The 26,460-nt window shown below is 40.5% G+C and overlaps 1 protein-coding gene across 4 annotated transcripts in view; it reads right to left on the bottom strand.

Annotated features, from left to right (window-relative positions):
- Positions 1-21,333, bottom strand: part of AMBRA1 (autophagy and beclin 1 regulator 1) — a 181,781-nt gene extending 160,448 nt beyond the window's left edge. For all 4 annotated transcript variants that reach the window (XM_080931693.1, XM_080931694.1, XM_080931695.1 and 1 more), the window contains exon 1: positions 21,155-21,333. The gene's annotated coding sequence lies outside the window, so the exon portion shown is untranslated. The remainder of the gene's footprint in view (positions 1-21,154) is intronic.
- Between the last annotated feature and the right edge of the window lie 5,127 nt (positions 21,334-26,460).

The following is a 26,460-nucleotide window of genomic DNA, read 5'->3' as shown; positions in this document are numbered from 1 at the left end:
GCCTTTAAATAAGGAGTAGCTAGAGGAGATGACTAGTGTATTTAGGTGAGTATACCCAAGTGAAAGTATAAGAAGATAGGTGGAAAAATACTGTAAGTAGGAAGAAAACTTTACACATGTCAGAAGCCAGCAATAATGTGCTTAAAGCACAACTAACGAAAGAAAAACAGACACTAGATTATTAGAGAATTTTAGCCAAAGAAATAACAAGAGAATAGACATTGGGACAAGGACAGAAACAATAGTAATGAACATAATAGTTAAGAGAAATTCAGAGAAGACAGCTAAGGAGCCAAGCACAGTGACAAATACTTCTGATCCTAGCATTCGGGAAGAGGTAATAATCAGGAGTTCAAGACCAGCCTAGGCTATCTCAAAAAAAAAAAAAAAAAAAAAAAAAAAAAAAAAACCCAGAAGCACAGCTGGAGAGACGGATCATCAGTTACTGCACAAGCAAATAGTACACAGGTGAGCTTAGTCCCCAGCACCACAGTCACATCTAACTCCAGCTGCAGGGGGTCTGAAGTCTTTGGCATCCACAGACACTGCACTCACATACACATAGCCACACACAGTAGATCCTAGGATGAGTTGGTGGTGGTGCCTTTGAGGCCAGCCTGGTCTACAAATGGAGTCCAGGACAGCTAAGACTTGTTACACAGAGAAATCCTGTCTCAAAGAGAGAAGATGAAAAAAGACTTTAGAATAAAAACCATTTTAAAACAAAGTATCCTTACATCAGAAAAGGGATCAATATTAATCTGGAAAGCCAGTTCAGCCATAAAGGCATGAGGTCAAAGGTCCATGCTCAGAATGCATGTAAAAAGGCAGGGCAGAGAGGCACATGGTTATAATCCCAGTGCTGGAAAGGAAGAGACAAGATAGATCCTAGGAGATGATGAGTAAGTAGCCTGCCTACCTTAATCAGCAAACCCAAGCCAGTGAGAGACCCTGTCTTGAAAAAAGCATGGCAGTTGGAACAATACCTAAGGACTTCCAGCTCCCACACGGATATGCATGCACCTATGTACATGCATATTCACATACATTCATACAAAATAGGAGTAATATGAAAACTTTCTATGTATACTAGCAGAAAATTTCTAGTATCTAAATATCTGACAATTGATAGTTATAGAATATCACACTTAAAACATTACTTCACTATAATATTGACTGCATATTTGCCATACTAATAATACTAAGTGCTTTTCAAACACATTTATTCTTCACAACAATAAGATAGTTACAACTATTATTCCCATTTCACAGATAAGAAAACTGAGCTTTAGACATGATGGCACACACCTCTAATCCCAGCACCCAGAGAGGTAGAAACAAGGGCATAATCCAGAAATACAAGGCCAGCCAGGACTACAAGACAAGATCTCATGAATGAAAGAAAAAGAGAGAGAGAAAGGAAGGATGGATGGATGAATAGAGAGAAGAAAGAAAGGAAAGGAGAGAAAAGAGAAAGGAAGGGTAAGTAAAGAGAGAAAAGAGAGAGAAAGAAAGGAAAGGAGAAAGAGAAGGGGGACAGATGAGTAAAGAGAAAAGGAAAAAAGAGAGAAAGGAAGGGTGAGTAGGAGTGAGTAGAGAGACAAAAGAAAGAAAGAAGTTAACAAAACAAAATCTGGTAGCTCTCCACTCTAATCTCAACACTGAGGTTGAAGCAGGAGGACTGCCGGGAGTCTGGAATCAGCCTGGACTACAACATGTCTCAAAACAAAATCAAAATAGCCTGGGACTAGTTGGAAAAGTATCTTGCCAGTACCTCATAAAACCCAATATAGCAATTTATTCCTGCAACTTTGGAAGGAGAATACAGATGGATCAAAAAATGAAGGTCATCCTCCCCGACTCGCTTAAGACCAGCTTGGTTAACACCTGGACTGTTAGGAGACCCTGTCTCATTACATCAAAAAGCTAACTTAGAAGATAGAGACAGGGAGAAAAATGTCTGAATTTATCTTAGTACACAGAGATCCACTACATAACTTTAAGCAAATTACTTGACACCCATGCCTCCCCCACCTATATATAAAGAAATTTACCTCAGAGAAGTAACCATTACTGATGGGGTATGGAAGCTAATTAACATCTGTAATACATACACTGATCATCAGATCAGCAAGACAAAGTCTAGGCAACAGCAGTTTCCCCAGTGACACTGATGCTGTTTAAGCCATCAGAAATCCCTGCAAATTATGAAAGTCAGGTGTGGAGGCACACTTCTGTAATCCCAGCACTCCAGGGGTAGAGACAGGAGGCCTGGGTTTCCAAAGTTATCCCCAGCTACATATGAGGCTGGTCTGAGCTACCAAAAGAGCACTGCCCCAAAAAAATTTTTTTAAAGTTATACATATCAAGAAAGGATGTGAAACAAAACTGTAGTTCTTTTGCCTTAATTTTATTAAATTAAAAACCATAGCCTAGTGGTGGCAGCTTTTAATACTAGCATTTGAGAGGCAGAGGCAGACAGATCTCTGAGTTCAAGTCTAACCTGGTCTACCCTGAGAAACCCTGTCTTGAAGAAGAAGAAAAAAAACCTGATATCATATAACCCAATAATTGTATTACTGGACATTTATTGCAAAAAAATTAAAAGTTAAATTATATTCACACAAAAACTTGAACACAAAAGGACCCCTCAGACTTGCCACCCAGTCTACCTGAATCATTGAGCTCCAGGTTCAATGAGAGTCCCTATCTCAAAAACTAAGGTTAAAGAAATGGGAGCACTGGTTGTCCTTCCAGAGGTCCTGAGTTCAAGTCCCAGCAACCACATGATGGCTCACAACCATCTGTAAAGAGCTCTGATGCCCTATTGGTGTGTCTGAAGAAAAGCACTCAGATTAGTGCATATAATATGAATAAATTAAAAAACTAAGGTGGAGAGTTTTGAGGAAGTCAATGTCAGTCTCTGACCTCCACCTACACATACATGCACGTACATGAACATGTACACACACATTAAAAAATCTTGGGCACAGATACTCACAGTGCTTTATTCATAATAGCCCCAAAACTGGGAGGGAGAAAAAATCCTTCAGCAAGTAAATAATTCAACAAATACTATCACGTCTAAACCAAGAAATAAAATGTAAGAAAACAATTTAAGAAAATGAAAACGACTTATATATCAGACATGATGGCTCACATCTTTAATTCCAATCCTCAGGAGGCAGAGGCAGAGGCAAGAGGATTTCACTGAACCCATGGCTAGCCTGGTTCAAGTTCGGGGCAGCTAGGACTGCGTAGGAAGACCTGGTCTCTAAAAACAAACAAACAAAAGCCAGAAGAGAAGGAGGAGGAGGAGCAAAACTAAAGATACTTAAAACATTCTAGATAATTATGCTGGGTGGAAAGGATAATCTGAAACTGCATGTGTCCACTTCTCCCTCTCTCACTCACTCGTTCACTTGTTTTATACAAAGGATTGGACCTATACAGTCTCCAGCAGGCTGGGCAGGTGCTCTATCACTGGATTACACCTTAAATCTGTTTCTTTTTGAGACAGCCTCAATAAATCACCTGGCAAGTCTGGAACTTGTCAACCCCTAGTTTTGCCTTCTGATTAACTGTGATTACAGACCTAAAGCCACCAGGATCTGTTTATATAACATTATAGAAAAGACAAAGGGAAATGTATTAGTGGCTACCAGGGATTTCTGATGAGTTGACAGTGTTGGGAGTTGGAGCACCTGCTCCTCCATGTGTTCTCCATAGAATCTCTAAGTCAGCTTTATTGCTATTTAGCCCCCTGGGCTGCCAGCCTAGACACTTTAACTTGGAGACTAGAAGATTATAAAAGGTATCAGAAGAGATCCTTACAGTAGCAGAATGTCCTGCATCAATATCAATACTCAGGCTGTTAAAAGGTACTAAGATTGTTCAGGATATTCTCACTGGGCAAAAGTAGAGAAAAGGCCACACACAGTGGCTAGCTGGATGGGCATCTATCCTCTTGTTTTTTACAACTGCATGTAAACACAGGATGGCAAATAGTTTAATTTTTTTAAAGTAACATTCCTTGTAACAAGTTGTTTTTTTTTTTTTTTTTTGGTAACAAGTTTTTAAAGTGTGGTATTTTTCTTCCTCCTAACTTTTCCCAATCCCATATTCCTAAAATCATAGTGACTCATACAACATAAAATACCCATTCAAGTAAGTTTTTGGGTTTTGTAACAAAATGTGATCATACATACACACCATCTATTTCTCTACGACCACTTTTTAACCACTAAATCATAGAAAGGAGAAAGAACGAATCTTTCCTAAGTACAAGCTAGATGGCAGGTAGAGGCACTTCCTGCTGGGGCAAAGTTGGCAGATGTTTACCATGCTAATGTAGGGCTGAGTGAGCCATTCTGTCTGAGTGAAAGACAGAATACAAGCAGTATGCACGTAGCACTTTCAAGAGTTCTGCAAAAATGCAAGGTCTTCGAGAGGAACCCTCTATGCTTCTGAAATTAGCCTGTAGACCCAAAACTGGGGAAGAAATACGCATTTTTAGGAGAAAGCTTCAAAGCAGGCTGGCACGATGGTACACGCCTATAATCCTAGCATTCAGGAAACAAAGGCAAGACAACTGCTTCAAGATCAAGACCAACCTGAAATACACAAGAGTTCCAGGCCAGCCTAAAATGTAGAAGAAAACAAAAACAAAAAAGTTGACTAGAAAGATGATGGCTCAGCGGCTGCTGTTCCAAAGGACCCTGGTTCAATTCCCAGCCCCCACATGGCAGTTCACACTAGTTTGTAACTCTTAGTTCCAGGAGATCTAATGCTCTCGTCCAGCCTGTCTGGACATGACACACATGTGATGCACAGAAACACATGCAGGAAAAATGTACATACAAGTAAATAATAAAAAACTAAATAAACCACCAAAATTAAAAACCTGATTAAATACTACCATATTGGGCATGTGGACATCTTTAATCCCAACCCCCAGAAGACATAGGTGAATCTCTTATGAATTCAAGGTCAGCCTGGTCTACATAGGGAGTTCCAGGCCAGCCAAGGCTACATAGCTACCTCAACAAACAGTAAATAAACAAATAAAATGTGTTGGGCATGGTAGTACATGCCTTTAATCCTAGCACTTTTGATTCCCAGCACTCATGAGGCAGAAGCAGGAAGAACCTTTTTTGAGTTCCAGGACAGCCCAGTTTTATAATTAAAAAAAAAAAAAAAGTTGCTGCTTTATATTATAACATCTCTGCAAATCCACTCCCAAACCATTCCTAATTTACAGACAAACCTGTCTCAGTGTATAGTTACTTGCCTATGATCAAACAGCTAATTGTAAAAAGAATCTCTTACAAGCATCACCTGTCAATAAAAGCTGATGCCAACGAGCTCAGGCAGGAAATAGGAGGTAGGACACCAGCAGGAAGAGAGGATTCTGGGAAATAATGAAAGGACAAAAGGAGAGATTCAAGGGAGAGCCAGACTGGACTGAGGGGACCGACCAGGTAGATGAAGAAAGAAGAGGGCTGGGACTGAAGAAAGGTAACTAGCCAAGTGGTAGACACAGAATAGTTTAAAATATATATAAACATATAAATAAATAAGTAGAACAGTTTGAGTGGTTTAATAAGAGCTAGTCAGGGAATGAGCCAAAGCTTATGGCCTAGGCATTTAATAACTAATTAGTCTCAGAGTCATCATTCCAAAAGCCAGACCAGGAAAGGAAAAATGGTTAGATATTGTTTTAATAGCCAACGAACGTTGAAGCTAAAGTTCAAAGCTGCAAAATCAGTTTCTTTCTTTCTCAGGCCCTTCTTTCTTTGATCACATGTCAACAAAGAGACTTAATAAATTTTGTTTGACACAAGCCTCTATACATAGTCTTATAGAGGGACAGATATACGCTGACTTTCACTGAACTCATTTCCATTTATCCTAATTTTGGAGGACTGCATCACTACATAGGAAACACTACTGCAGGTGAGAGGAACAGAGAACTGAAAACAAAGGCTTTTCAGTCTAGGGAAGAGACCACAACTATGTACACTGCAACTTTTAACTGTCATACTGAACAATAGCAACTTCCCTTAAGGAGACACTAAGTGTTGTGGTTTGAAGACTCCTGCAAAAGATCATCTCTCACATTAGCTTCTTTCTAACTGTCCTGGTTACAATTCTATAAGATCATACATTTCCCATCTTGATCCCCAAAGTCCCATATGAAACACTGCACTTGACATCCTCAATTAGATGGACGAGATTGAAGGCTCATGTAAGAAGGAAGCTCTCTTTCCAAAACAATGTTGTTATTCTGGTATGTCTGCCAAAGGTCATGGCTGTCCTGAAACTCACTGCAGACCAGGCTGGCCTCAAACTCATAGATCCACCTGCCTGTGCCTCCCAAGTGCTATTTTTTTCCCCAGACAAGTCTCACATAGCTCAGGTTGGCCTTAAATTGCTGATCACCCTACCTGTCTCCAGACTGCTATGATTATAGGCATGTGTCATCTGTCTGGTTTATACAATGCTTGGGGATCAATCACTATCAACTAAGCAACATTGCCAGGCCCTCAACTAATTAATTTGTGGGTTGTTCATGGGTGTGCCAGAGGTAAACTCTAGGTATCTTCTTCCTCCATTTTCGAGCTCTAGCTCTCTCTCTCTCTCTCCCTCCCTCCCCCCTCCTCCTCTTCCTCCTCCTCCTCTTCCTCCTCCTCCTCCTCCTCCTCCTCCTCCTCCTCCTCCTCCTCCTCCTTCTTCTCTCTCTCTCTCTCTCTCTCTCTCTCTCTCTCTCTCTCTCTCTCCTCACTGAACATAGAACTGTTCAACTGAGTTTACTGGCTAGTCAGTAAGATTCAAGCATCCAAGGATCTGTCCCTCCCAGCACTGGATTAGATACACACAGCTGCACCTGGCTTTTACATGGGTGTAAGAGATCCTCATGCTTGCACAACAGGGACTTTATTGACTGAGCCATCTCACCAACCTCTTAAGCAATTTTACAAGAGTCTCTATCTCAGGTAAGCCTGTGGAACAAGATTTAAGAAAACTCAAATCACATACTCTATAGAAGTTGCAAGTGGTGGCTTTGATCTCTGTTGTTTAGGAAGAATGTTGATTCATACATTGCAGACACCCTCCTTTGACAAGGAACACAGGAGCTAGCAAGATGACTCAATCAGTAAAGGCACCTGCCACCAAACCTGAGCACCTGATTTTCAACCCGAGTCCATATGGTAGAACTGACTTCTGGAAGTTGTCCTCTGACCTCTACAAGTTCACCATAGCATACATGAGTACCTCACCCCTATTAATATAAAAAGGAAAAAACTTAAGATAATGGTTAATCAAGGATATAAGAAAATGATTCAGAACACCAATACTATATTTTATTTACCAGGCTTGACAACTTGGTTTTATGTAGTCTTTTCCTTTCTTTTTTCTTAATACAGGGTCTCATATAACCCAGGCTAGCCTCCAACATACCATGTAGGCAGGACTGGCCTTTAATACCTGATCCTCCAGTTTGTATTACAGACATGTCCAACCACCCCTGGCTTAATTCACCTACTCTCTTCTGTGTGTGTGAATGGGGGTGCTCAGGGTGCATCACTATATGAAGGCCAATGGCTAGTGTCTTCCTAATAGCTCTTTATTTTGGCTTTTTAAGACTTGTGTTTTTTTTTTTAATGTGCATGTGTGTATTACCTGTGTGTATATGCATAACACGTATGCCTGGTATCTATGTCGGTCAGAGGGCATCAGATTACCCAGGAACTGGAGTTACAAGTGACCGTGAGCTACATGTAGGTTCTGGAAACCAAACTCAGATCCTCTGCAAGAATGACAAGTGCTCTTAAGCACTGAGCCATGGCTCTAGCACCCTCTTTTTAGTTTTGAGATAAGGTCTCTCACAAAACCTAGAATATACCCCAATTGGCTTCACTGGCTGGCCAGCATGCTCCAAGAATCCTCCAGTCTCCTCACTTCCCAACCCACCCCAGAACTGAGATTACAGGCACAAGCCACCACATCCAGCTTTTACTTGAGTGCTGAGAACCTGAACGCTCCAGTAATTCTCAAACAGAGCCATCTCCACTGCCCCCAGTTCACACACTGATATTTCTTTGTGAGAACAATGAAAATATACTTATTAAAATGACAAAAGATATTGTCCTGGTTAATTATCAAGCAGTTCTGTCCTAAAGTTACTAGGGATCTGAGAATGCCATCTTCATCATCTCCCTTATTTCAAAACAAGTCTGTACCTACATAGTCCCAAAAAAGTAGTTATTAAATCTTTAGGGAAGATATTTCACAATCATCCTTGGTAACTGTCCAGTATCTTGTTGTCAGGGAGTTCTAACAAGCAATCCATATCCCTTCTGTCACCAATTAAGATATATTCCCTCTTGACCTGTTTTCTCTGTGGAAAAAGAGCATCTGCTGAACCACTTGAATGATAATCCCTTTCAGAGATTACAAAATATAGGAAGTCCGTTTCATACAGCTTCATGTAAGTGCAATATGGCTTTATATGGGTCACTTTAGACAAAAAAGCATGATTAAGAGTCTCAAATTCTTACTCTACCACTACTGACTCTAAGGATGATAGAAAGTTAAAACCACACAGATGCTGTACTCCAATTAGCCCATCAGTAAAAGTCAAAAAATTAAAATGAGAATGCTAGAAGAACTTAGTTCCTCAAAAAGCAGTATTATCAAAAGATTCTGGTTGTGATGGGCATAGTGGCATGGAAGACTCAAGGTCATCCTATACTGAGACCCCAAGGCTAACCTGGGGCTACATCAGACTATAAAGTTTTTTTTTTTTTTAATTTACATTGACATGGAGTCTCAATTTAGGCTCACCCAACAACTCTCAAATTACACATGCTCTATGGAAGCTACACATGTTAGTTTTGATCTTTGATTTAAGAATAACAATTTGAGCCACCAGAAACAATGACTTGACCAAATTCTTAAAAAAATGGCTGCATCTAGAGAATATCATCCTGAGTGAGATAACCCAGTCACAAAAGAACAGACATAATATGCAGTCACTGATAGTGGGATGCTCACCCCAGAGGCTCGCACTGCCCCAGAAACAACTCACAGACTGTATGAAGTCCAAGAAATAAAGAAAACAAAACAAAACAAAACAAAACAAAAAAATCTCTATACAACAAGAAAACTTTGACTATTTCCATGTTACATTTTGTTTTACATGTACTTTATGCTCATTGTAACTATTAAGTTTTCAATGCATACTATCAAACCTTTAAAAAAATCAAGTACTGACTAAAAAATATATTCATACAGTTTTATGTAAAAAATTATTTTAAAATCTGAAAAAAAAGTACTGACAAAAATGTATTGTATAATTTTATGCAAACAATGCTTAAAATCTGTACATTTATCTTTGTTTTATAAAATAAAGTTGTTAAAAAAAAAAGAATAACAATTTGAGGTCTGGAGAGATTTCTCAGTGGTTAGAGCACTGACTGCTCTTTCAGAGGTCCTGAGTTCAAATCCCAGCAACCACATGGTGGCTCACAGCCATCTGTAATGGGATCTGATGCCCTCTTCTGGTGAGTCTGAAGACAGCTACAGTGTGCTTATGTACGTACATACATACATACATACATACATACATACATACATATTTTTAAATGAATAATAATTTGGGGGCTAGAAAAAAACTGGCTTAATAGTTAGAGTACTGTCTATGCTCTTCCAAAAGGCCTGGATTCAATTCCCGGCACCCACATGACAGCTCACAACCTTCTTCTGGCACCCATGGGTATCAGGAACCCAAACAAGCAAAATTAAGTCAGTTAGTTTAAAAATGTTAGGAGGACTAAAAGTCAGGCATGATAGCAAAGCAGAGAGAAACAAAGAAGAAAAAGAAAAAAGCAGTAAGAAAAAAATAAAGAATCAACTTAAAGGTTCAAGACAGGGCTGGAGAGATGTCTCAGTGGCTAAGAGCACTGACTGCTCTTCCAAAGGTCCTGAGTTCAGTTCCCAGCAACCACATAGTGGCTCACAACCATCTGTAATAAGATCTGATGCCCTCTTCTGGTGTGTCTGAAGACAGCTACATGTACTTATATAATAATAAATAAATAAATCTATTTTTTTTAAGTCTTCTTTAAAAAAAGGGGAGGGGGGTGTTCAAGACATATTAGGCAGGAAGATAAAAAAGGCCAAAGATACCAAAGGTTCAAAGTACACAGAATAGAAAACTGTTACCCTTGAGGGCCAATGCTTTAAGATCATGAGAATCATTTCTCTAACCATCTAACAGAAATTCCGCCTACCCTAGACCCGTTCACCTTTACAACTTCCTACTAAGCAACCAAAGACAGTGAAGAACAAAAAATGAAACCAGCATTGCTTTTTTAGTGGACAGACTGACTGCGATCAAAACATGAAGACCATCTCCACTTCCCCTCTCTCCAGTCCTTTAGCCTACTGCCATCTGGCTCCCAACCCTGAAGTCCACCATTGTTCTTGCTGTAACTATCAATAGTCTGTTGCTAAATTTAACAAAATGCAGCTGATCCTGTGTTTTTAAAGATTTGTTTGTTTGTTTATTTATTTATGAGTACACTGTAGCTGTCCTCAGACTCACCAGGAGAGGACATCAGATCCCATTACAGATGATTGTGAGCCACCATGTGGTTGCTGGGATTTGAACTCAGGACCTCTAGAAGAGCAGTCAATGCTCTTAACTGCTGAACCATCTCTCCAGGCCCCTCCTGTCTTTTCTTAAATGGGCTGCTCTCTGCTTCCACAAAAAAACAGCCTCTTAGGTTTCCTTAGATTCCTTAGAACTCAATCCTGAGTTCCCCTCACCCCACTCTATTCTTTTTTCTAGGTGAGCCCATCCATTCCCTGGTTTATAAATATCCTCTACATAGCAATTCCATCCAGATTTGCCTCCAGCAACTTTCTGCCTCAGCCTGAAGATTGCTTTCTCAGTCTCCATGTGTGCTTCACCAGCATCTCATGCTTGGTGTGACAAAAACAGAGCCTTCATTCTACTCCTCAATTCACCAAACCAACTCTTCTCCCTGTTCCCATCTGAAATGTGGCACCTTCATCTCCCCAGATGCTCACAGGAGAAACCTGGGCTCATACTTGACACCTCTCTCCTCCCACACATTACTTTCAGTCCAACATTAGGTCTTGTTTGTCCTGATTCTAAAATATGTTCTGAATCTGTCTACTTCCTTCCAACTGCACTGCCTACAGCCTAATCTAAACTATCATTAGCTTTTGCCTGGGCTACTAAATTGTTTCCCAACTATGCTTCCCTCATTTCTTTCTTCCCAAACCATTATTATTATTAGGTCATGGCATTCATTCAAAAGCAGGTAATGGCAGTGTATACCTGTGGACTGAAGCCAAAGCCAAAAAACCACTTGAGTGAATCTAGGAGTTTGAGCAAGCCTTGACAACATACTGCCAGACTCATGTCCAAAGCTAGATGTGGTGGCATGCTTTTTTAATCCCAGCAACAGGGAGGCAGAGGCAGACTGATGTGAATTCAAGGTCAGTATGATCTACAGAGTCAGTTCCAGGACAGTGAGGTCTACACACAGAAACCCTGTCTCCAAAACAAATCAAACAAAAACCAGGAATATATTGGGCCTGGAGAGATGGCTCAGTAGTTAAGAGCACTGGCTGCTCTTCCAGAGGGTCAGAGTTCAATTCCCAGCAATCACATAACAGCCTACAACCATCTATCACGATAGTCCTATGAGATCTGACACCCATTTTTGTTGGTGGTGGTGTGAAGACATACACATAGACAAATGTCCATTTATATATAATACATAAATTTAAAAAATAGGGGGAAAAATCCAGGCATTAGTAGCATATGCCTTTAATCCTAGCACTTGGGAGTCAAAGGCAGGCCTCTGAGTTCAAGGCAACCCTGGTCAGGGAGAGTTTCAGGACAGTCTGGGTTACAGAGAAAACCTGTCTCAAATAAATAAATAAATAAATAAATAAGTAAATAAAACTCGCATAATCATTAGTGTTTTTTAATGACAGAGTGAGATTATTAAACAGACTTAAACTAAAAATAAGTAACTAACAATTTATAACAGCATCATAAGAGATAAAAGTAATAAACTAACTCTAATAGCATTCTTAGTCCTTACCATTATGTAACAAATGCATTCATTATTCCAGTTTATCTGAGTTGAATTCATAGCTTACTGCCCGCTAAATTTTTTTTTCACTCATTTAACCAACTTCTTTGGCTTGAATTAGTTCAAATAGCAAAATTCAAATGCATGCTTACATGTTTTCTACCTGAATGTTCTATTCTAAAATAGCTCTGGCCCATTTTGCTACAATGTCTCACAAAAATTTTTCATCTTCCTTGTATTTAGAACTGTGTTTCTGATACTGTTACTTTCTAGGCTTCCCTCACCCAGTAATGATTCACCCTTTGGTTAACTGAAGGGTACTGGGGGAAGGAAGCAGAAAATTCACAGTTGTACCTCCCTGTTGGAAGTTTTTTCAAAAGCTCCAATACTTCAAACTAAGCATCACTATTATTTCCTCTCCTCCTCCTCCTCCTCCTCCTCTTCTTTCTCCTCTTCTTCCTGCTGCTGCTGTTTCTCTTCTTCTGACAGAGCTTTATTATTGTAGCCCTGGCTGGACTACTCACAAGGATTCACCTCTGCCTTCCAGGCTCTAGGATTAAATGCATTCGCCGCCATGTCTGGCCTATTTATTCTTCATTCGAAGAACACATATAAACCTTAACTGATAGTACTAATGATGATAGCCACTAGCACATATCAAAATATTTGAAGTATTCTATACAATAATTAAATTTCTTACAACTCTATATTTAGACAAAGAAACTGGAAGGTTAAGTAACTTGCCTTGAGAGCTAGTAAGCACTGGTTCTGGGATTTATAACCAGGCTACCTAGTTACTGAAGCAGTGACAGCTACTAAGAGTTTGGGCTAGAAGTGGTGGTACATGCCAGCACTTGGGAGGCTAAGGCTGGAAGATCACATGTTCAAGATTTGACTGGCTTACTCAAGAGACCAAGACTCGGGGAAGGGGAAATGGTTTAAAAGAGATGTTTCCTTTTGATAGAACAGAATGAACCTTGTAGGCGGATGTCAAGGCGATACATGATTGGACAGTAGAGAATGGGAGGCAACAAAGTTTTGATAGAGCAGAAGAGGAAAAAGAGGAAGACTCAAGATGGTAGCGGCAGAGGATGGCTCAGATCAAGGTGAACTAGATCAGTTTTATCTTGTCTAGGTGGACAGTTTATATCTTTATTAATTGGTAGTGAATTTATTGTTTAGATATATTGTGGAATGAAAATTTAACATATAAATCTGTTTGATAAGTTATTGATTGTCGAGTCATGTTTTTACCAGGCTGTGGAGGATTGTGTGGGACCGGGTGCCCAGCTCCACAATGGAGCAGCTCTCTCAGAGTGAGACCGTGAGACCAGTAGCAACAGATTCTTTTTTAAATATTTACCCCAACAGAGCCTCATGTTGCCTAGGTCAGCCTAAAACTTGTTTATGTAGCCAAGGACAACCTTGAACTGATCCTCCCGCTTCCACCATCTAACTGCTGGGATCACAGTAATGTACCACTACACCTATTATTGGCAAATGACCTTTCTTTGGTTAGCTAGACTGAAAATCTCCAGTTTGCTTTTCAAACACCTGTGTGTCCTACAGCCAGGGAGAATACACACTTCAGCAAGGCAGAATAAAAAAGTCACAAAATGTAAAATTTCCTCAGTGTGTCTTGAAAAGAGAAACACAATTTCAATAAGCAACAGTAAAAGCAATCTTTGCAAATGTTTCTAATATTTTGGCAGGAAGAACCCAAACAAGATCATTGGTATTATTTTACACATATTTAACAAAGGCCTAAGCTCTCCTCTCAATGTCCTAAGTCTACTAAATGTAACCTAAGACTAATTACATGATTCAACTTAGTCTTTGGTACAAATATACCTACAGGCAAGTATTCCGCACTAAAATTCACTAAATTCAACCTCTAAAGAATATCTAATTAAGAAAAAAAAAAAAAAAACTAATGAAAACTAAATTCATGACACAAGTAAAAAAGCTAAAGTCAAACATATCAATGTCAAACCCAATGTATCAGACAAAAAGTACATGTACCAATCTTAACTGAAATTTTCTATTGTAGCCAGGTGTCTTAAGGTTTGTATTCCTACACAAACATGACCAAGAAGCAAGTTGGGGAGGAAAGGGTTTATTCAGCTTACATTTCCACAATGCTGTTTATCACTAAAGGAAGTCAGGACTGGAACTCAAGCAGGTCAGGAAGCAGGAGCTGATGCAGAGGCCATGAAGGAATGTTACTTACTGGCTTGCTTCCCCTGGCTTGCTCAGCTTGCTTTTCTTAAAGAACCCAAGACTACCAGTCCAGGGGTGGCTCCAACCACAATGGGCCCTCCCACCCCCTGATCACTAATTGAGAAAATGCTGTACAGCTGGATCTCAAGGAGGCATTTCCTCAAGGGAGACTCCTTTCTGTGTTAACTCCAGCTTGTGTCAAGTTGACACATAAAACCAGCCAGTACAATTGACCCCTTGTCAACTTGACACACAAACACATCACTAGTAAGCCTCAACCATTACTTTCTTATTCAGCTCCAAGATCTAAATAATTTTAAAAGTCCCATAGTCTTTACAAATTCTTAATTTCAATCCCTTTAAAATATCCAATATTTTTTAAATTTTTCAAAGTCTTTTACAATTCAAAGTTTCTTAACTGTGGTCCCACCTTCAAGAGGGAAAATTATCAGGGCACAGTCACAATCAAAAGCAAAATCAAACTCTAACCATCCAATGCCTGGGATCCACTCATGATCTTCTGGGCTCCTCCAAGGGCTTGGGTCACTTCTGCAGCTCTGACCTTTGTAGCACAGGCCTTGTCATCTAGTACTCAACTACTGTTGCTGTTCTTGGTGATAATTTCCTGGTATTTGCATCTCCAAAACACTGCTGTCTTCCACTGCAACTAGGTTTCACCAATAGCTTCTTATAAGCTCTCTTCATGGTGCCAGGCCTCAACTCCTTGGCATGACCCCTTCAATCCTGGGCCACCAATTGCAACTGAGGCTGCACCTTCACCAATGGCCTTCCATGGCCTCTCACCGTGCTGAGCCTCAGCTGTTCTTCATGACCCCTTCATGACTTCGAAACGAGTACCCCGAGTGATTCTTACACTTTACCAAGTCTGGCTGCAGTATGAGGTGCAACTTTGGCTATCTCTGGAACACAGATTCTTTATGCCTCAAAAAAACATTTCCCAGATTTCATTCCCTTAAATGATACTGATCTCTTCTTAATCACCAATTTCTTAGCTCCAGCTGACCAGCATCAATAGTCACAGTAATGCAAAGGTTTCACTTTAGTAGTTCTGATATCTTTTTAACCAACAGCTGATTCTTCAGCCCCAGTTAACCAAAACCACAGAATCTTTACAATCAAAATAGCAACAGCCCTGATAAGAGTCTTTAATCTTCCCGGTGAAATTTCACAAGCCAGGCCTCCATCATTTACACTGTTCTCAACATAATCTTCCAAACTCCTACAGAACATCCCACAGAGCTTGTAACACCCATTGGCTCTTCAAGCCCAAAGTTCCAAAGTACTTCCACAGTCCTTCCCAAAACATGGTCAGGTTGTCACAGGAATACCCCATTAAGCTTGTACCAAGTCTTTGTCAAGGTTTCTATTCCTGCACAAACACCATGACCAAGAAGCAAGTTGGGGAGGAAAGGGTTTATTCAGTTTACACTTCCACATTGCTATTTATCACCAAAGAAAGTCAGGACTAGAACCCTGGAACTCAAGCAGGTCAGGAAGCAGAAGCTGTTGTAGAGGCCATGGAGGGATGTTACTTACTACTGGCTTGCCTCCCCTGGCTTGCTCAGCTTTCTTTCTTAGAGAACCCAAGACTACCAGCCCAGGGATGGCACCACCCACAATGGGCCTTCCCACCCTTGATCACTAGTTGAGAAAATGCCTTACAGCTGGATCTCATTCATGGAGGCATTTCCTCAAGGGAGACTCCTTTCTATGTTAATTCCAGCTTGTATCAAGTTGACAAAGAACCAGCCAGTACAGCAGGCATGGTGGGGCAGCTAACAATCCTAGCACTTGGAAGACTGAGATAGGAGGGTCAGTTCAGCTTGGAAAACACAGTAAGACCTATCTCAGAAATTGGGGGGAACACTTTTGTGAAGGCAGGAAAGAAACTTACAGAATTATGTCATGACTGCAGTCTTTCAGTGAGACAGATGCCATGAAAGTAACATCCGGGACCTACCTACTTCCTCTTTATGGGTCAGTTTTCCACAGAGCACTGTTTAAGCCTAAATTCCTACCCTTACCAGATTCCTTGCCAACCACACTCTCCACTGGATAAATTTTACAAGGACAGGAACACTCCTATCAACTTCTGTACTATTGATCTACTATATCTAATGAGCTTTATATTTCCCAAAAATAGCAAAGTCTGAAAGGTGGTTGAAAGAAAAGTCACAACCAAAAAATAATTTGATGTGGGGCTAGGGATGTAGCTCAGCTAACAGAGATCTTGTCTAGCAAGCACAAAGCCCTGATCTTAAGCATTACATAGGCCAGGTGTATTCGTTCATGCTTATTTTCCCATTACTAGGAAGGCAGAAATAAGAGTATCAGGAATTCAAGAATAATGTGGACTCAAATGCAAAAAAAAAAAAAAAAAAAAAAAAAAAAAAAAAAAATTTACCCAGAGAAACAGTTTATCAATTCTAAGAGCAAAAGAAACATAGGACAAGTTAGGTCCTCAGCAGTTAACCCTTACCTACAAACACAGAAGACTAACTACAAGGGGAGGGGAGGTGCCCAAGTAAGCCTGAAGCCTCCAAACCTTTGACTAGTTCTTTCAAAGACATATGCCTTCCCACATGCATATTGGGAAGGCGAGAAATTCATCACTGAATCACCAATGCTCCACATGCAGCAGCTCATCCTGAGCCTGTGCTTGCTCGTTTCTATCCTATCTGCAGTGACTACCTAAGGCTGCCTTGAAAGAAAGACCACTAACCTGAATGACATCTAAGGTTGCTGCTCTCTGGGATAGCACAGAAATAACACTTGAACGCTTTTTTAAATTGTTTTTATTTATTTATTTTTTAGAAAGACAACTTCATTAATGTAAATTTTTGTTTTGCTTTTTACATTTGTTTACTGATGTAGATTGAAACAGGAACTCCATAAAGGAATAATGCCTAAGCCAAGGACAGAGGAAGCAAGCATACAGTTCCGAACATGCATTTCTACATGCACACTGGGAAAGCAAGAAGTTCTCCACTGAACCACCACTGCTCTATGTACTGTGGGAAGCTCATCCTGGGCCAGCTCAAACACAAAAAAGAAAAGCTCAACCTGTAATTGAGAGACTAAAATAGAAAATATATATATACATATATATATATTACAATCCCAAAATAAACAAAATAACAAAACGGGAAAACTGTAAGTTACCCAAAGCACAGGGAAAGCTGTTGTGGGGCATACTTTGCACAAGCAGAGACCAACCATAACAAGAGACTGAAAGCCTTGAGCTTATGAGGAACTGGAGAAAGAAACAGGATTATACTGACTAAAGCCACTTCAGTTTGTTGTACTTTTGAGTTGCTTTTGTTTTTGTATGCTAAACCACAGGACAAAATATTTATATCCCATTCTAAAATAACTCTACGAAGGCTGAGACCTATCTTTTTTGAAAGACCTAGATATGCTGACATGCTAACATCACTTCATCTTTGTTTGGGTTTTGGCGAGAAGGTTTCTCTGTATAGCCTTAGCTGTCCTGGAACTCACTCTTTAAATTAGACTGGTCTCAAACTCAGAGATCCTCCTGCCTCTGCCTCCCAAGTACTGAAATTAAAGACGTGTGCCACCAGCACTCAGCAGCAATGCTTTTTTCCTAATTTATTTAAAAAATAAATAAGGAAGAAATAAATTGAGTTAAACTCTCTATTAATGATGATACTGAATGAAGTCCATAAAAATTTATATTCACCATTAATAAAACAAGATTTTAAAAAAAAATCACCAAAAGAATAAAAGTTCTAAAATTTCCCTCACACACAATGAAAATATATTACAAATTATACAGTATAAAAACAAACTTTTCAGGGCTGGAGAGATGAATTGGTGGTTAAGAGTACTGGCTGCTCTTCCAGAGGACCTGGATTCAATTCCCAGCATCCATATGGGAGTTCACAACTGTCTGCAACTCCAGTTTCAGGGAATCTGATACTTTCCCATAAATAAATAAGCATTAAAAAAAGAGCGGGCTGGAGAAATGGCTCAGTGGTTAAGAGCACTAACTGTTCTTCCAAAAGTCCTGAGTTCAAATCCCAGCAACCACATGGTGGCTCACAACCATCTGTAATTCGATCTGATGCCCTCTTCTGGTGTGTCTGAAGACAGCTACAGTATCTCATATATAATAAATAAATAAATAAATCTTTTTTAAATGAGAAAGAAAAGGCTTTTCCTCTTTTAGTGAAAGAAAGAAAGAAAAGAAAAAGCAGTTTATGTCAGTAACTCTGGTCCAGCCACATTCCAGAAACCATTCAGAGGCTGTCATCTTTTTTATTTTGTGTTCGTTTTTGTTGTTGTTTCTTGAGGCAGTCTCAGGATGTTAACTCAGGCTGACCTAGAACTTACAATAGTCCTGCCTCCATCTCTACAGTGTTGGAATTTAAAGTATGTACAGTGTTTGAAGCTTATTATCTCTTAATTATCCACAAGAACCATTTTAGCAAAATATAGAATAATTCAGTCATAGTGTGAACATTCCTAAAATGCCAGGACACAGCCCAAATTGACTTTGGTAATTCCCAAGATAGAACATCAAGTAGTGGTTCACACCGGTAATCCAGTACTTGAGGCAGGAGAATCAAGGAGCTCAAGGTCATCCTTAGATACACAGTCAATTTAAAGCTAGCCTGGAATATAAAAGATCCTGCCTCAAAAACTCCAAAACAACAATACACAAACAAAAACGTATACAAAGATTGTATGAATTCTATAGAAAAGTAGATAGAGAAACTTAAGTCTCATTCCTATTAACCTCAGCCACCATCAAGTTTATCTGCCTCAATACAACTTAAACCTCTGCCAGTTCTTCTTACAGAAACATTCAAACTGTTTCTAGCCTTCTTCTTCATGACATACATAGCAATCACCATTTCTTATTTGTCATTCATTAGGAGTCACTAAGACACCATTTACAACTATAAGGTCCCATCAGACAATGCTATTTCTACCTCTATCTTCTTTGCTTTAGTATATATTTTTTTTCCATCATAAAAGTTCTCTTCAAAGAATATATAATTTTGGCTTAATTACCCAATCTAGAGTCTATACACTTATAAAAAGTACCAAGGTCCTGATAACTAAGAAATGGCTTATGGTCAAAAATTTGATTTTCATGGACAATCAAAATGGCTCAGAAAATAAAATGGAATTACTGTCAAGCCAGTTAATCAAAATTCACTTGGGAACTATGTGCTAGAAGGAGAGAACTGACTCCTGAAAACTGTCCTCTGACCTCCACATGCATGCATAGCATACCCATGTGCAGACAGACACACAGACCCCACAACCAATCATTCAATCACCTTCATTTAAATCTTGTTGATCTCAAAAGTAGATGGGTAGCTCTGTGGCAGAGCACATGCCTGTGGCCTTGGGTTCAAAACCCCAGCAATATTAAAGACGAGACAGAATAATAAACTTCACTGACCTTACACATACATTAAAGAAAAAATTAAGAAAAACAATGTAAAATTCTATTATCTTTCCAAAGTTCATAAAGCATCTTAAAACTGTGCAGAAACAGAATTTCATAATCTGTATTCCCTTAAAGTCATTCTCCCAAGAATTCTAGATACTGTGGAAAGTTATCCAACCTAGAATGACCTCCAAGACTTTTTTTTTCTACAAAGAATGACAGATTAGGATGACACTTAATCAAATGAAATTAACAAAAACAAACCTTAAGACCTTGAGAAAGAAAATTAAAATATAGTGAACTTCACAAAAAATTCATCTTCAATATAATGGTTTGAATAATTTCTACACTTTTGAATTCTTGAATAAAATGACTAAACCACTAACCAAACACAAAAAGAAAAAAATTTCAAAAGAGACTTCTTGGATTCCCTTTAGATACCTCCTAGAAAAGACCTTCACAAGACAAGAACCTAAATTCAAAGTCTTAACCATCTTCCATCCTGCACTGAGTACTTAACACCATAGCAGAAAGAGTTCCAAAGCAAGCTGAAGAGTGGAATCCGTATTAATCAGAAGTAAAGTGGAAGTAAACAAAACTATTTATGAGAAAACAAAAATAAGCTATCCTTACTACTTTTGTTAAAACGATACAAACTTCGAAAAAACAAATCCAGTCAAAAATATACTTGCTTCCTTAATGTCTGAAGCCTCCAGTAATACAATGTTTCTAAGAAAGAAGAGTTCCAAGTAGTCAAATGAGAAATCACTGTCCAGTAAAAAAGTGACCAGTAAAATGGGAGAGAGAAGCGTAAACTGTTAATGACAAAAAGAAACTTACAGCACTTTTAATGATCTGTCGGGGTCATTGGGAAAAGTCACGTCCCATACCTCAGCCTCGGTTTCCCTACCCCAAAAGACTAGAACGTGACATTTCGTTCCAAGGAACTGGAGGGCCTAGTTTCAATAGCTTCCACCAACTCAAAGGGAACTCCGAGGTAGACTCTGTAGGTCCCCAGTGCAACTGAGGCATGACATCCGGAACCTGGGTTGCAGGAGAGGAGAGAGGGAATAGGGTCTAAGAGAGCTAAACTCCCACAACCTAGGGGTGACGACACGCGTCCAGGACATCCACTCTCTACAGAACCCGGCCGGCAGCTTCAGCATCTCTCCCTCCTTCCGGCTTCTAGCTCAGTTCCGGGCCGCCCTCCGGCCGCGCCCCCGGGCGCAACCCCCTTCACGACACGCGTCCCGCTGGGACGCGCGCTCGCCCACCGGCCGGCGCCAAGGTCTCCTCCTGCCCTCGGCGGAAGGATGCCGGACCGGGCCTCCCAGGCTCCTCCCGGGCCTACCTGCGAGGCGAGTGAGAGCTCGGCCGGAAGGCCAGCGAGCGCACGGAGCAACGGACGGAAGGCGGGAAGAGGCTGAAGGAAGCGAGGGGTCCGCTCGACCAACCAGCGGAAGAAAGTGGCTAGAGCCCGGGGCCTCCGGGATAACTCGGTCCAGGACCTGGCACCGCCGCCGCCGCTCTAGAGACATCAACCAAGAAGACGCCGCAAAAGATCATCGAACACACGAACGCTCAGACATCAAAGGAAGAGCGCCCCAGCAATCGTTCAAGGAACTGCAGCCGAGTGCCGAAACATTGCTCTGCTCCTGCTGCAAATCCTGCTGCCTTCCTAGGCATAAATAAACAAATCCAGATCATAAACTGTACTGTACAGAAGGTTGGGTTTCTGCCATTTTCTGTTGGTGACAGAGTGTTGAAGTAATTTAGAGAAGTAAATTTTTGAGACAGGAGCACGCTTGTAATCCCAGCAGAGTTCAAAGTCATACTCAGTTAATTGGTTGAAGATAAATCATAGCAGAATAAAACACATCTTAATAGTTCAACGACTGCCCTACACTTACAGACTTCTTAGACTACTTACCCCAGTTGAACTTAACCGCTTTTGATTCTTGATTTCCTCTCGGAGCTGAAGAAACTGAATAATCTCTATGAATGCTTCAGCTTTACAAACAGATCCAAGAGAAGATGGAACACCTTAAGGTGGGAGGGAAAGGTTCCTGTACCTTGTTTTTAAATTTTTATTCTTTGGTTTCTCTGTATATCTTTGGCTGTCCTGGAATTGGTTCTGTAGACCAGGCTGGCCTCCCACTCACACAGATCTGCTCGCTGGCCTCTGGAGCTCTGAGATTAAAGGCGAGCACCATAACCTCCCAGCCTGTTCTATTCTTTCTCAAAGAACACTTCTCTTTTCTTTTCTTCCGAAGGTCTAAAGCCACAGTCCACACATGTGCTTTTAGTTAGCTAAGTAGCTAGTTAGTTAACTGATTAGTTTTTAGAGACAGGATTTCGTGTAGCCCACAAACTGGTCTTGAATTCTGTGTAGCCAAGAATGACTTTGAAATTATGATATTCTTGCCCTCATGTCCCAAATGTGGAATGTGCCTGAGGAACTGTGAGAGACTGAGATGAAGGCTCACACTCTGTAACCTGGCTGGCTTGGAACTCACTATGTAGCCCAAACTGAGCTTAAGTTCACAGTCATCCTTTTGCCTCAGGTTACTGAAGGCTGGGCTTATAAGCAACCATGCCTGGCTTTTTTTTTTAACAGAATCTCACTATGTAATCCATATTACTTCAAACTCTATCTTCCTCCCTCTGCCTCCCACTTGTTGGAATTATAGGCATTTATCAACCTATTTGATTTGTAGCTGATTCTAACAACTGTACTGGCCAAACTCCATACTGTACAGTCAGTTGTGTGTACAAAATGTTGTTTCTAAATACTTTTCATATGATAGGTGTTTGGTACACATGAAAAGAGGCAATTACAACATTATTGTTTATGATTAGGTCTTCTTGGACATAAGCAAACAGCAATGATATTATACATCTGTAATCCCAACTTTGTGGAGGCTCAGCCAAAGGGGATTGAAATAAGAATGTTTGAACCCAGCATTGGCAAAAAAAAAAAAAAAAGGGGGGGGGTGGGGGAGGGAAATAAACAAACAAACAAAGGACACAAAAAAAGCCATACAAGCTATCTCATGCCTTCAATCCCAGCATTGGGCAAAAAAGGAAACACAAACATCTCAGTGAGTTCAAGAGGCCATCCTGATTGACACAGTGCGTTCCAGGACAACTAGAACTACATTGTGAGACCCTGTCCCCATCCCAAAAAAGACAAAAATGTCCAAAGCTGAAACAAGATACAGGTTTATTTTTCTGCCATATACAAAATCCAAAGATGGAGGCTGGAGAGATGGTTCCTCAGTTAAGAGCACTGACTGCTCTTCCAGAGGTCCTGAGTTCAAATCCCAGCAACCACATGGTGGCTCACAATCATCTGGGATCCGATGTCCTGTTCTGGTGTGTCTGACAGCTACAATGTGCTCATTCATATAGATAGATAGATAGATAGATAGATAGATAGATAGATAGATAGATAGATAGATAGATAGATATAGATATAGATATATATATATAATTTTTTTAAAAAGAAATCAAAAAATGTACAATTTAGAGTAAGTCAGGCTACATTCAACTTCAAGGACTAGGTTTCTTCTTAGTACCTTTCTCTATTCAATAAATGGCTTTTATCTATTTCCAAATAATTGCTGAAGACCAGATTTTATGTCCATATTCCCCTCCCCCGCCCAGGATCCATATTCCAGCCACTGAAGCTGAAAAAAAGCAAAAATAAATCTCCATGTTATAGGGCAGATCACAGGACTTCCCCAGTTCTACTCTAGGCCAGAGTTTACTTACATAACCACAACTGTAGAAAGTCTGTCCTCCGGGCGTGACATGCTGTTACTGTCTTGGACTCAGAACAGCTGTTTGTCTGCATAAGATTGGGCCCACTGGTGAATAATAATGTCCCCTGGTGGGAAAGGGGCTCCAGAGTCAGTATACAATGTCCCTCCCCTACTCAAAGACATATAAATAATGATTGGAGGAGGGCAGAGATTCTTGGGTGGTATAGCAACCATAAGCCCATGTTGCTCATTCTTCTATAAGCAACCCTCATTGGCTCAAACTAAACTTGTGTGGAATTATTTAGTAGGCCACTGATGCCTTATTTAGGATGAATAGGTGTTTTGTTCACACGTCTCCAGGAAAAACAGCACTTGTTCCCTGAACAGTTGAGGAACAGAATCAAAGATGAGATGGGGAGAAGTAGAGATGAGTTTGGGAAGATTAAGTTTCACAGTGGGTGATAAGACCTGAAACTTAAACTAAACTAAGCCATCTGAGGGTAGAGCTGTCCCATGGGCATTTCTGACATGGCCATCCTTCCCCATGGGGTATGGAATGCCATGTTCTTGTTGTGGTGCCATTGCTTTGTCCCTGCTGTGGGTGATAAGACAGGACTGAGATGCTACTCCCTGTGAAGGTAAAGTATTTATGGGAGAATCACTGAATTACTTTTTCTCTATATGAAAATATAATCCCTGTCTCCTTGATAAAGGGGGGCCTACTACATGAGTACAGCACATATCGCCCTGAAATGGCTGACATAGTAGAGAACATATTACAGTGTCTGAGACTAGAACATATGGGATGCGATCGTAAACAGATTAGGGCATCAGTTATGTGAATTTTGCCATAAGACATACAACTGAAATTCAGCTATCTCGGCAGGAAGAAGGTGCTCACATAAACACTAGCCCCTAAATTATCAGGAAAACGAAGCACCAACTGAGGCAGTGCATGCCTTTGACCTCACCAACCAGCAGGCAGATCTCTGTATGAGACCACCTTTGTCTACATGCCGAATTCCGGACCAGCCAGGGATACATAGCACAGAGTCCCAGTGTTGTTTCGTTTTGTTCAATGTTTTGGGGAAAAGGTGAGTGAAAATGATGAGGCAGAGTTATCAATTTGTTGGGGTTTTACTTGTTTTGTTTTGAAATTGTTTCTCTGTGTAGCCCTGGCTTGTCCTGGGACTCACTCTGTAGACCAGGCTGGTCTCAAACTCACCTGCCTCTGCCTCCCAAATGCTGGAGTCAAAAGCATGTGCGACCACTGTAAGCTTTGTGTATGTGGGTTGTTTCTCACATAAGGGAAAGAGTACAAATTAGAATCTCTTCTAGGATCTGAAAACATAGAACCCATCCATACAAAGTATCCATACAAAGACAGTGAGGCGGTGGGAAGGGAGAAGTAACAAAAACAAACAAACAAAAAAAATCTGTTAGGCCCAATATTTAATACAGAGGAAATAAAAACATATGAATCAGTATGTAGACAGAAGCCTGGTATGACAGGAACAACTCTCCATCTCTGAATTGGGGAACTTTTTGAATTTGTGAGAGTATGTGTGTGAGTGAGAGAGAGAGAGAGAGAGAGAGAGAGAGAGAGAGAGAGAGAGAGAGAGAGTACCACATGCTTTCAGGGCCCCAAGGAGTCCAGAAAAAGATCTTGAAATCCCCTGGAGCTGTAGTTACAGATGACTCTGAGTCTTCTAATGTGGATGCTAGAAATGGAACTCTGGTCTTCCCCTCCACCCCCACCTCTCTCTCCCTCCCTCTCTTTAAAGATAGAATTTATTTCTTAATTGTATATGTGTATGCTGAGTGTGGGTATGTATAAATGAGCACAGGTGCACAAAGAAGTTGGAGGTGTTGGATCTGCTGGAGCTGGAATTACATATAAAAAATGTATCTGAGTGGACCAGAGGAGCAAGCCAGTGCCATCCCTCCACGGTTGCTGCTTCTTGTCGTCTTGACTTCTGCCTTAGCTTCCATTCATGATAGACTGTAAGACAAAATAAATCCTTCCCCAAGTTGTTTCAGGTCATGGTGTTTATCACAGCAATAGAAAAGTAAACCAGAAACACCACGAAAGAAAGGGAGGGGGAGGCTAATTCAACAGAATAGGGCCTCAGTGGTTTTTCTGGGCTTGTGGGTGGAACATGATTTTTGTTTGTTGTTTGTTTTGGGGTTTTGGTTAGTGGAGACAGGATTTCTCTGAGTAGCCCCAGCTATCCTAGAACTCACTCTGAAGACTAGGCTGGCCTCAAACTTACAGAGATTCACGTGACTCCACCTCCTAAGTGCTGGGGCTAAAGGGAGCATGAGAAGTCATGCTTTATAGAGTGGGAGATGCTTGTGTTCAAAAAGTGCTAAAGTAGTCAAGAGGCGCTAAGAAAAAGAAAAGGCTGATAGAAGAGTGTCCTGCTTAGGTTTTTTGTTTTGTTTTGTCAAATTGACACAAGGTAAAATTGTTTTTTCAATTAGAAAATGGCCTATAGGGCATTTATTTAATTAATGATTGCTGTGGGAAGGTCTGACCCTCCCTGAACCCAGGGTCCTGGGTAGCATAAAAAGCAGGCTGAGCCAGGCAGTAGTGAGCAGATAGAGGCATATCTCTAAGTTTGAGACCAGCCTGGTCTACAGAGCAAATTCCTGGACAGCCAGGGCTACACAGTGAAACCCTTCTGGCCAAGCCAGTATGAGCATGCAGTCTTCCTTCATGGCCGGTTTCAGTTCTTGCCTCCAGTCTCCTGCACAGGCTTACTTAGATGGACTGTGTTTGGATTGGAGGCTGAAACAAACCTTTTCATCCCCAAGTTACTTTTGGTCATGGTGCTTTATCACAGCAATAGAAACCTAACTAGGACAAGGAACAGCCTCAAAACAAATGTGG

Source organism: Micromys minutus (genome assembly GCF_963924665.1).
Source record: "Micromys minutus genome assembly, chromosome: 17".
Lineage (NCBI taxonomy): Eukaryota > Metazoa > Chordata > Mammalia > Rodentia > Muridae > Micromys > Micromys minutus.
Note: the sequence above shows the minus strand (reverse complement) of the source record. Positions and strands in the feature narration are given on the sequence as shown.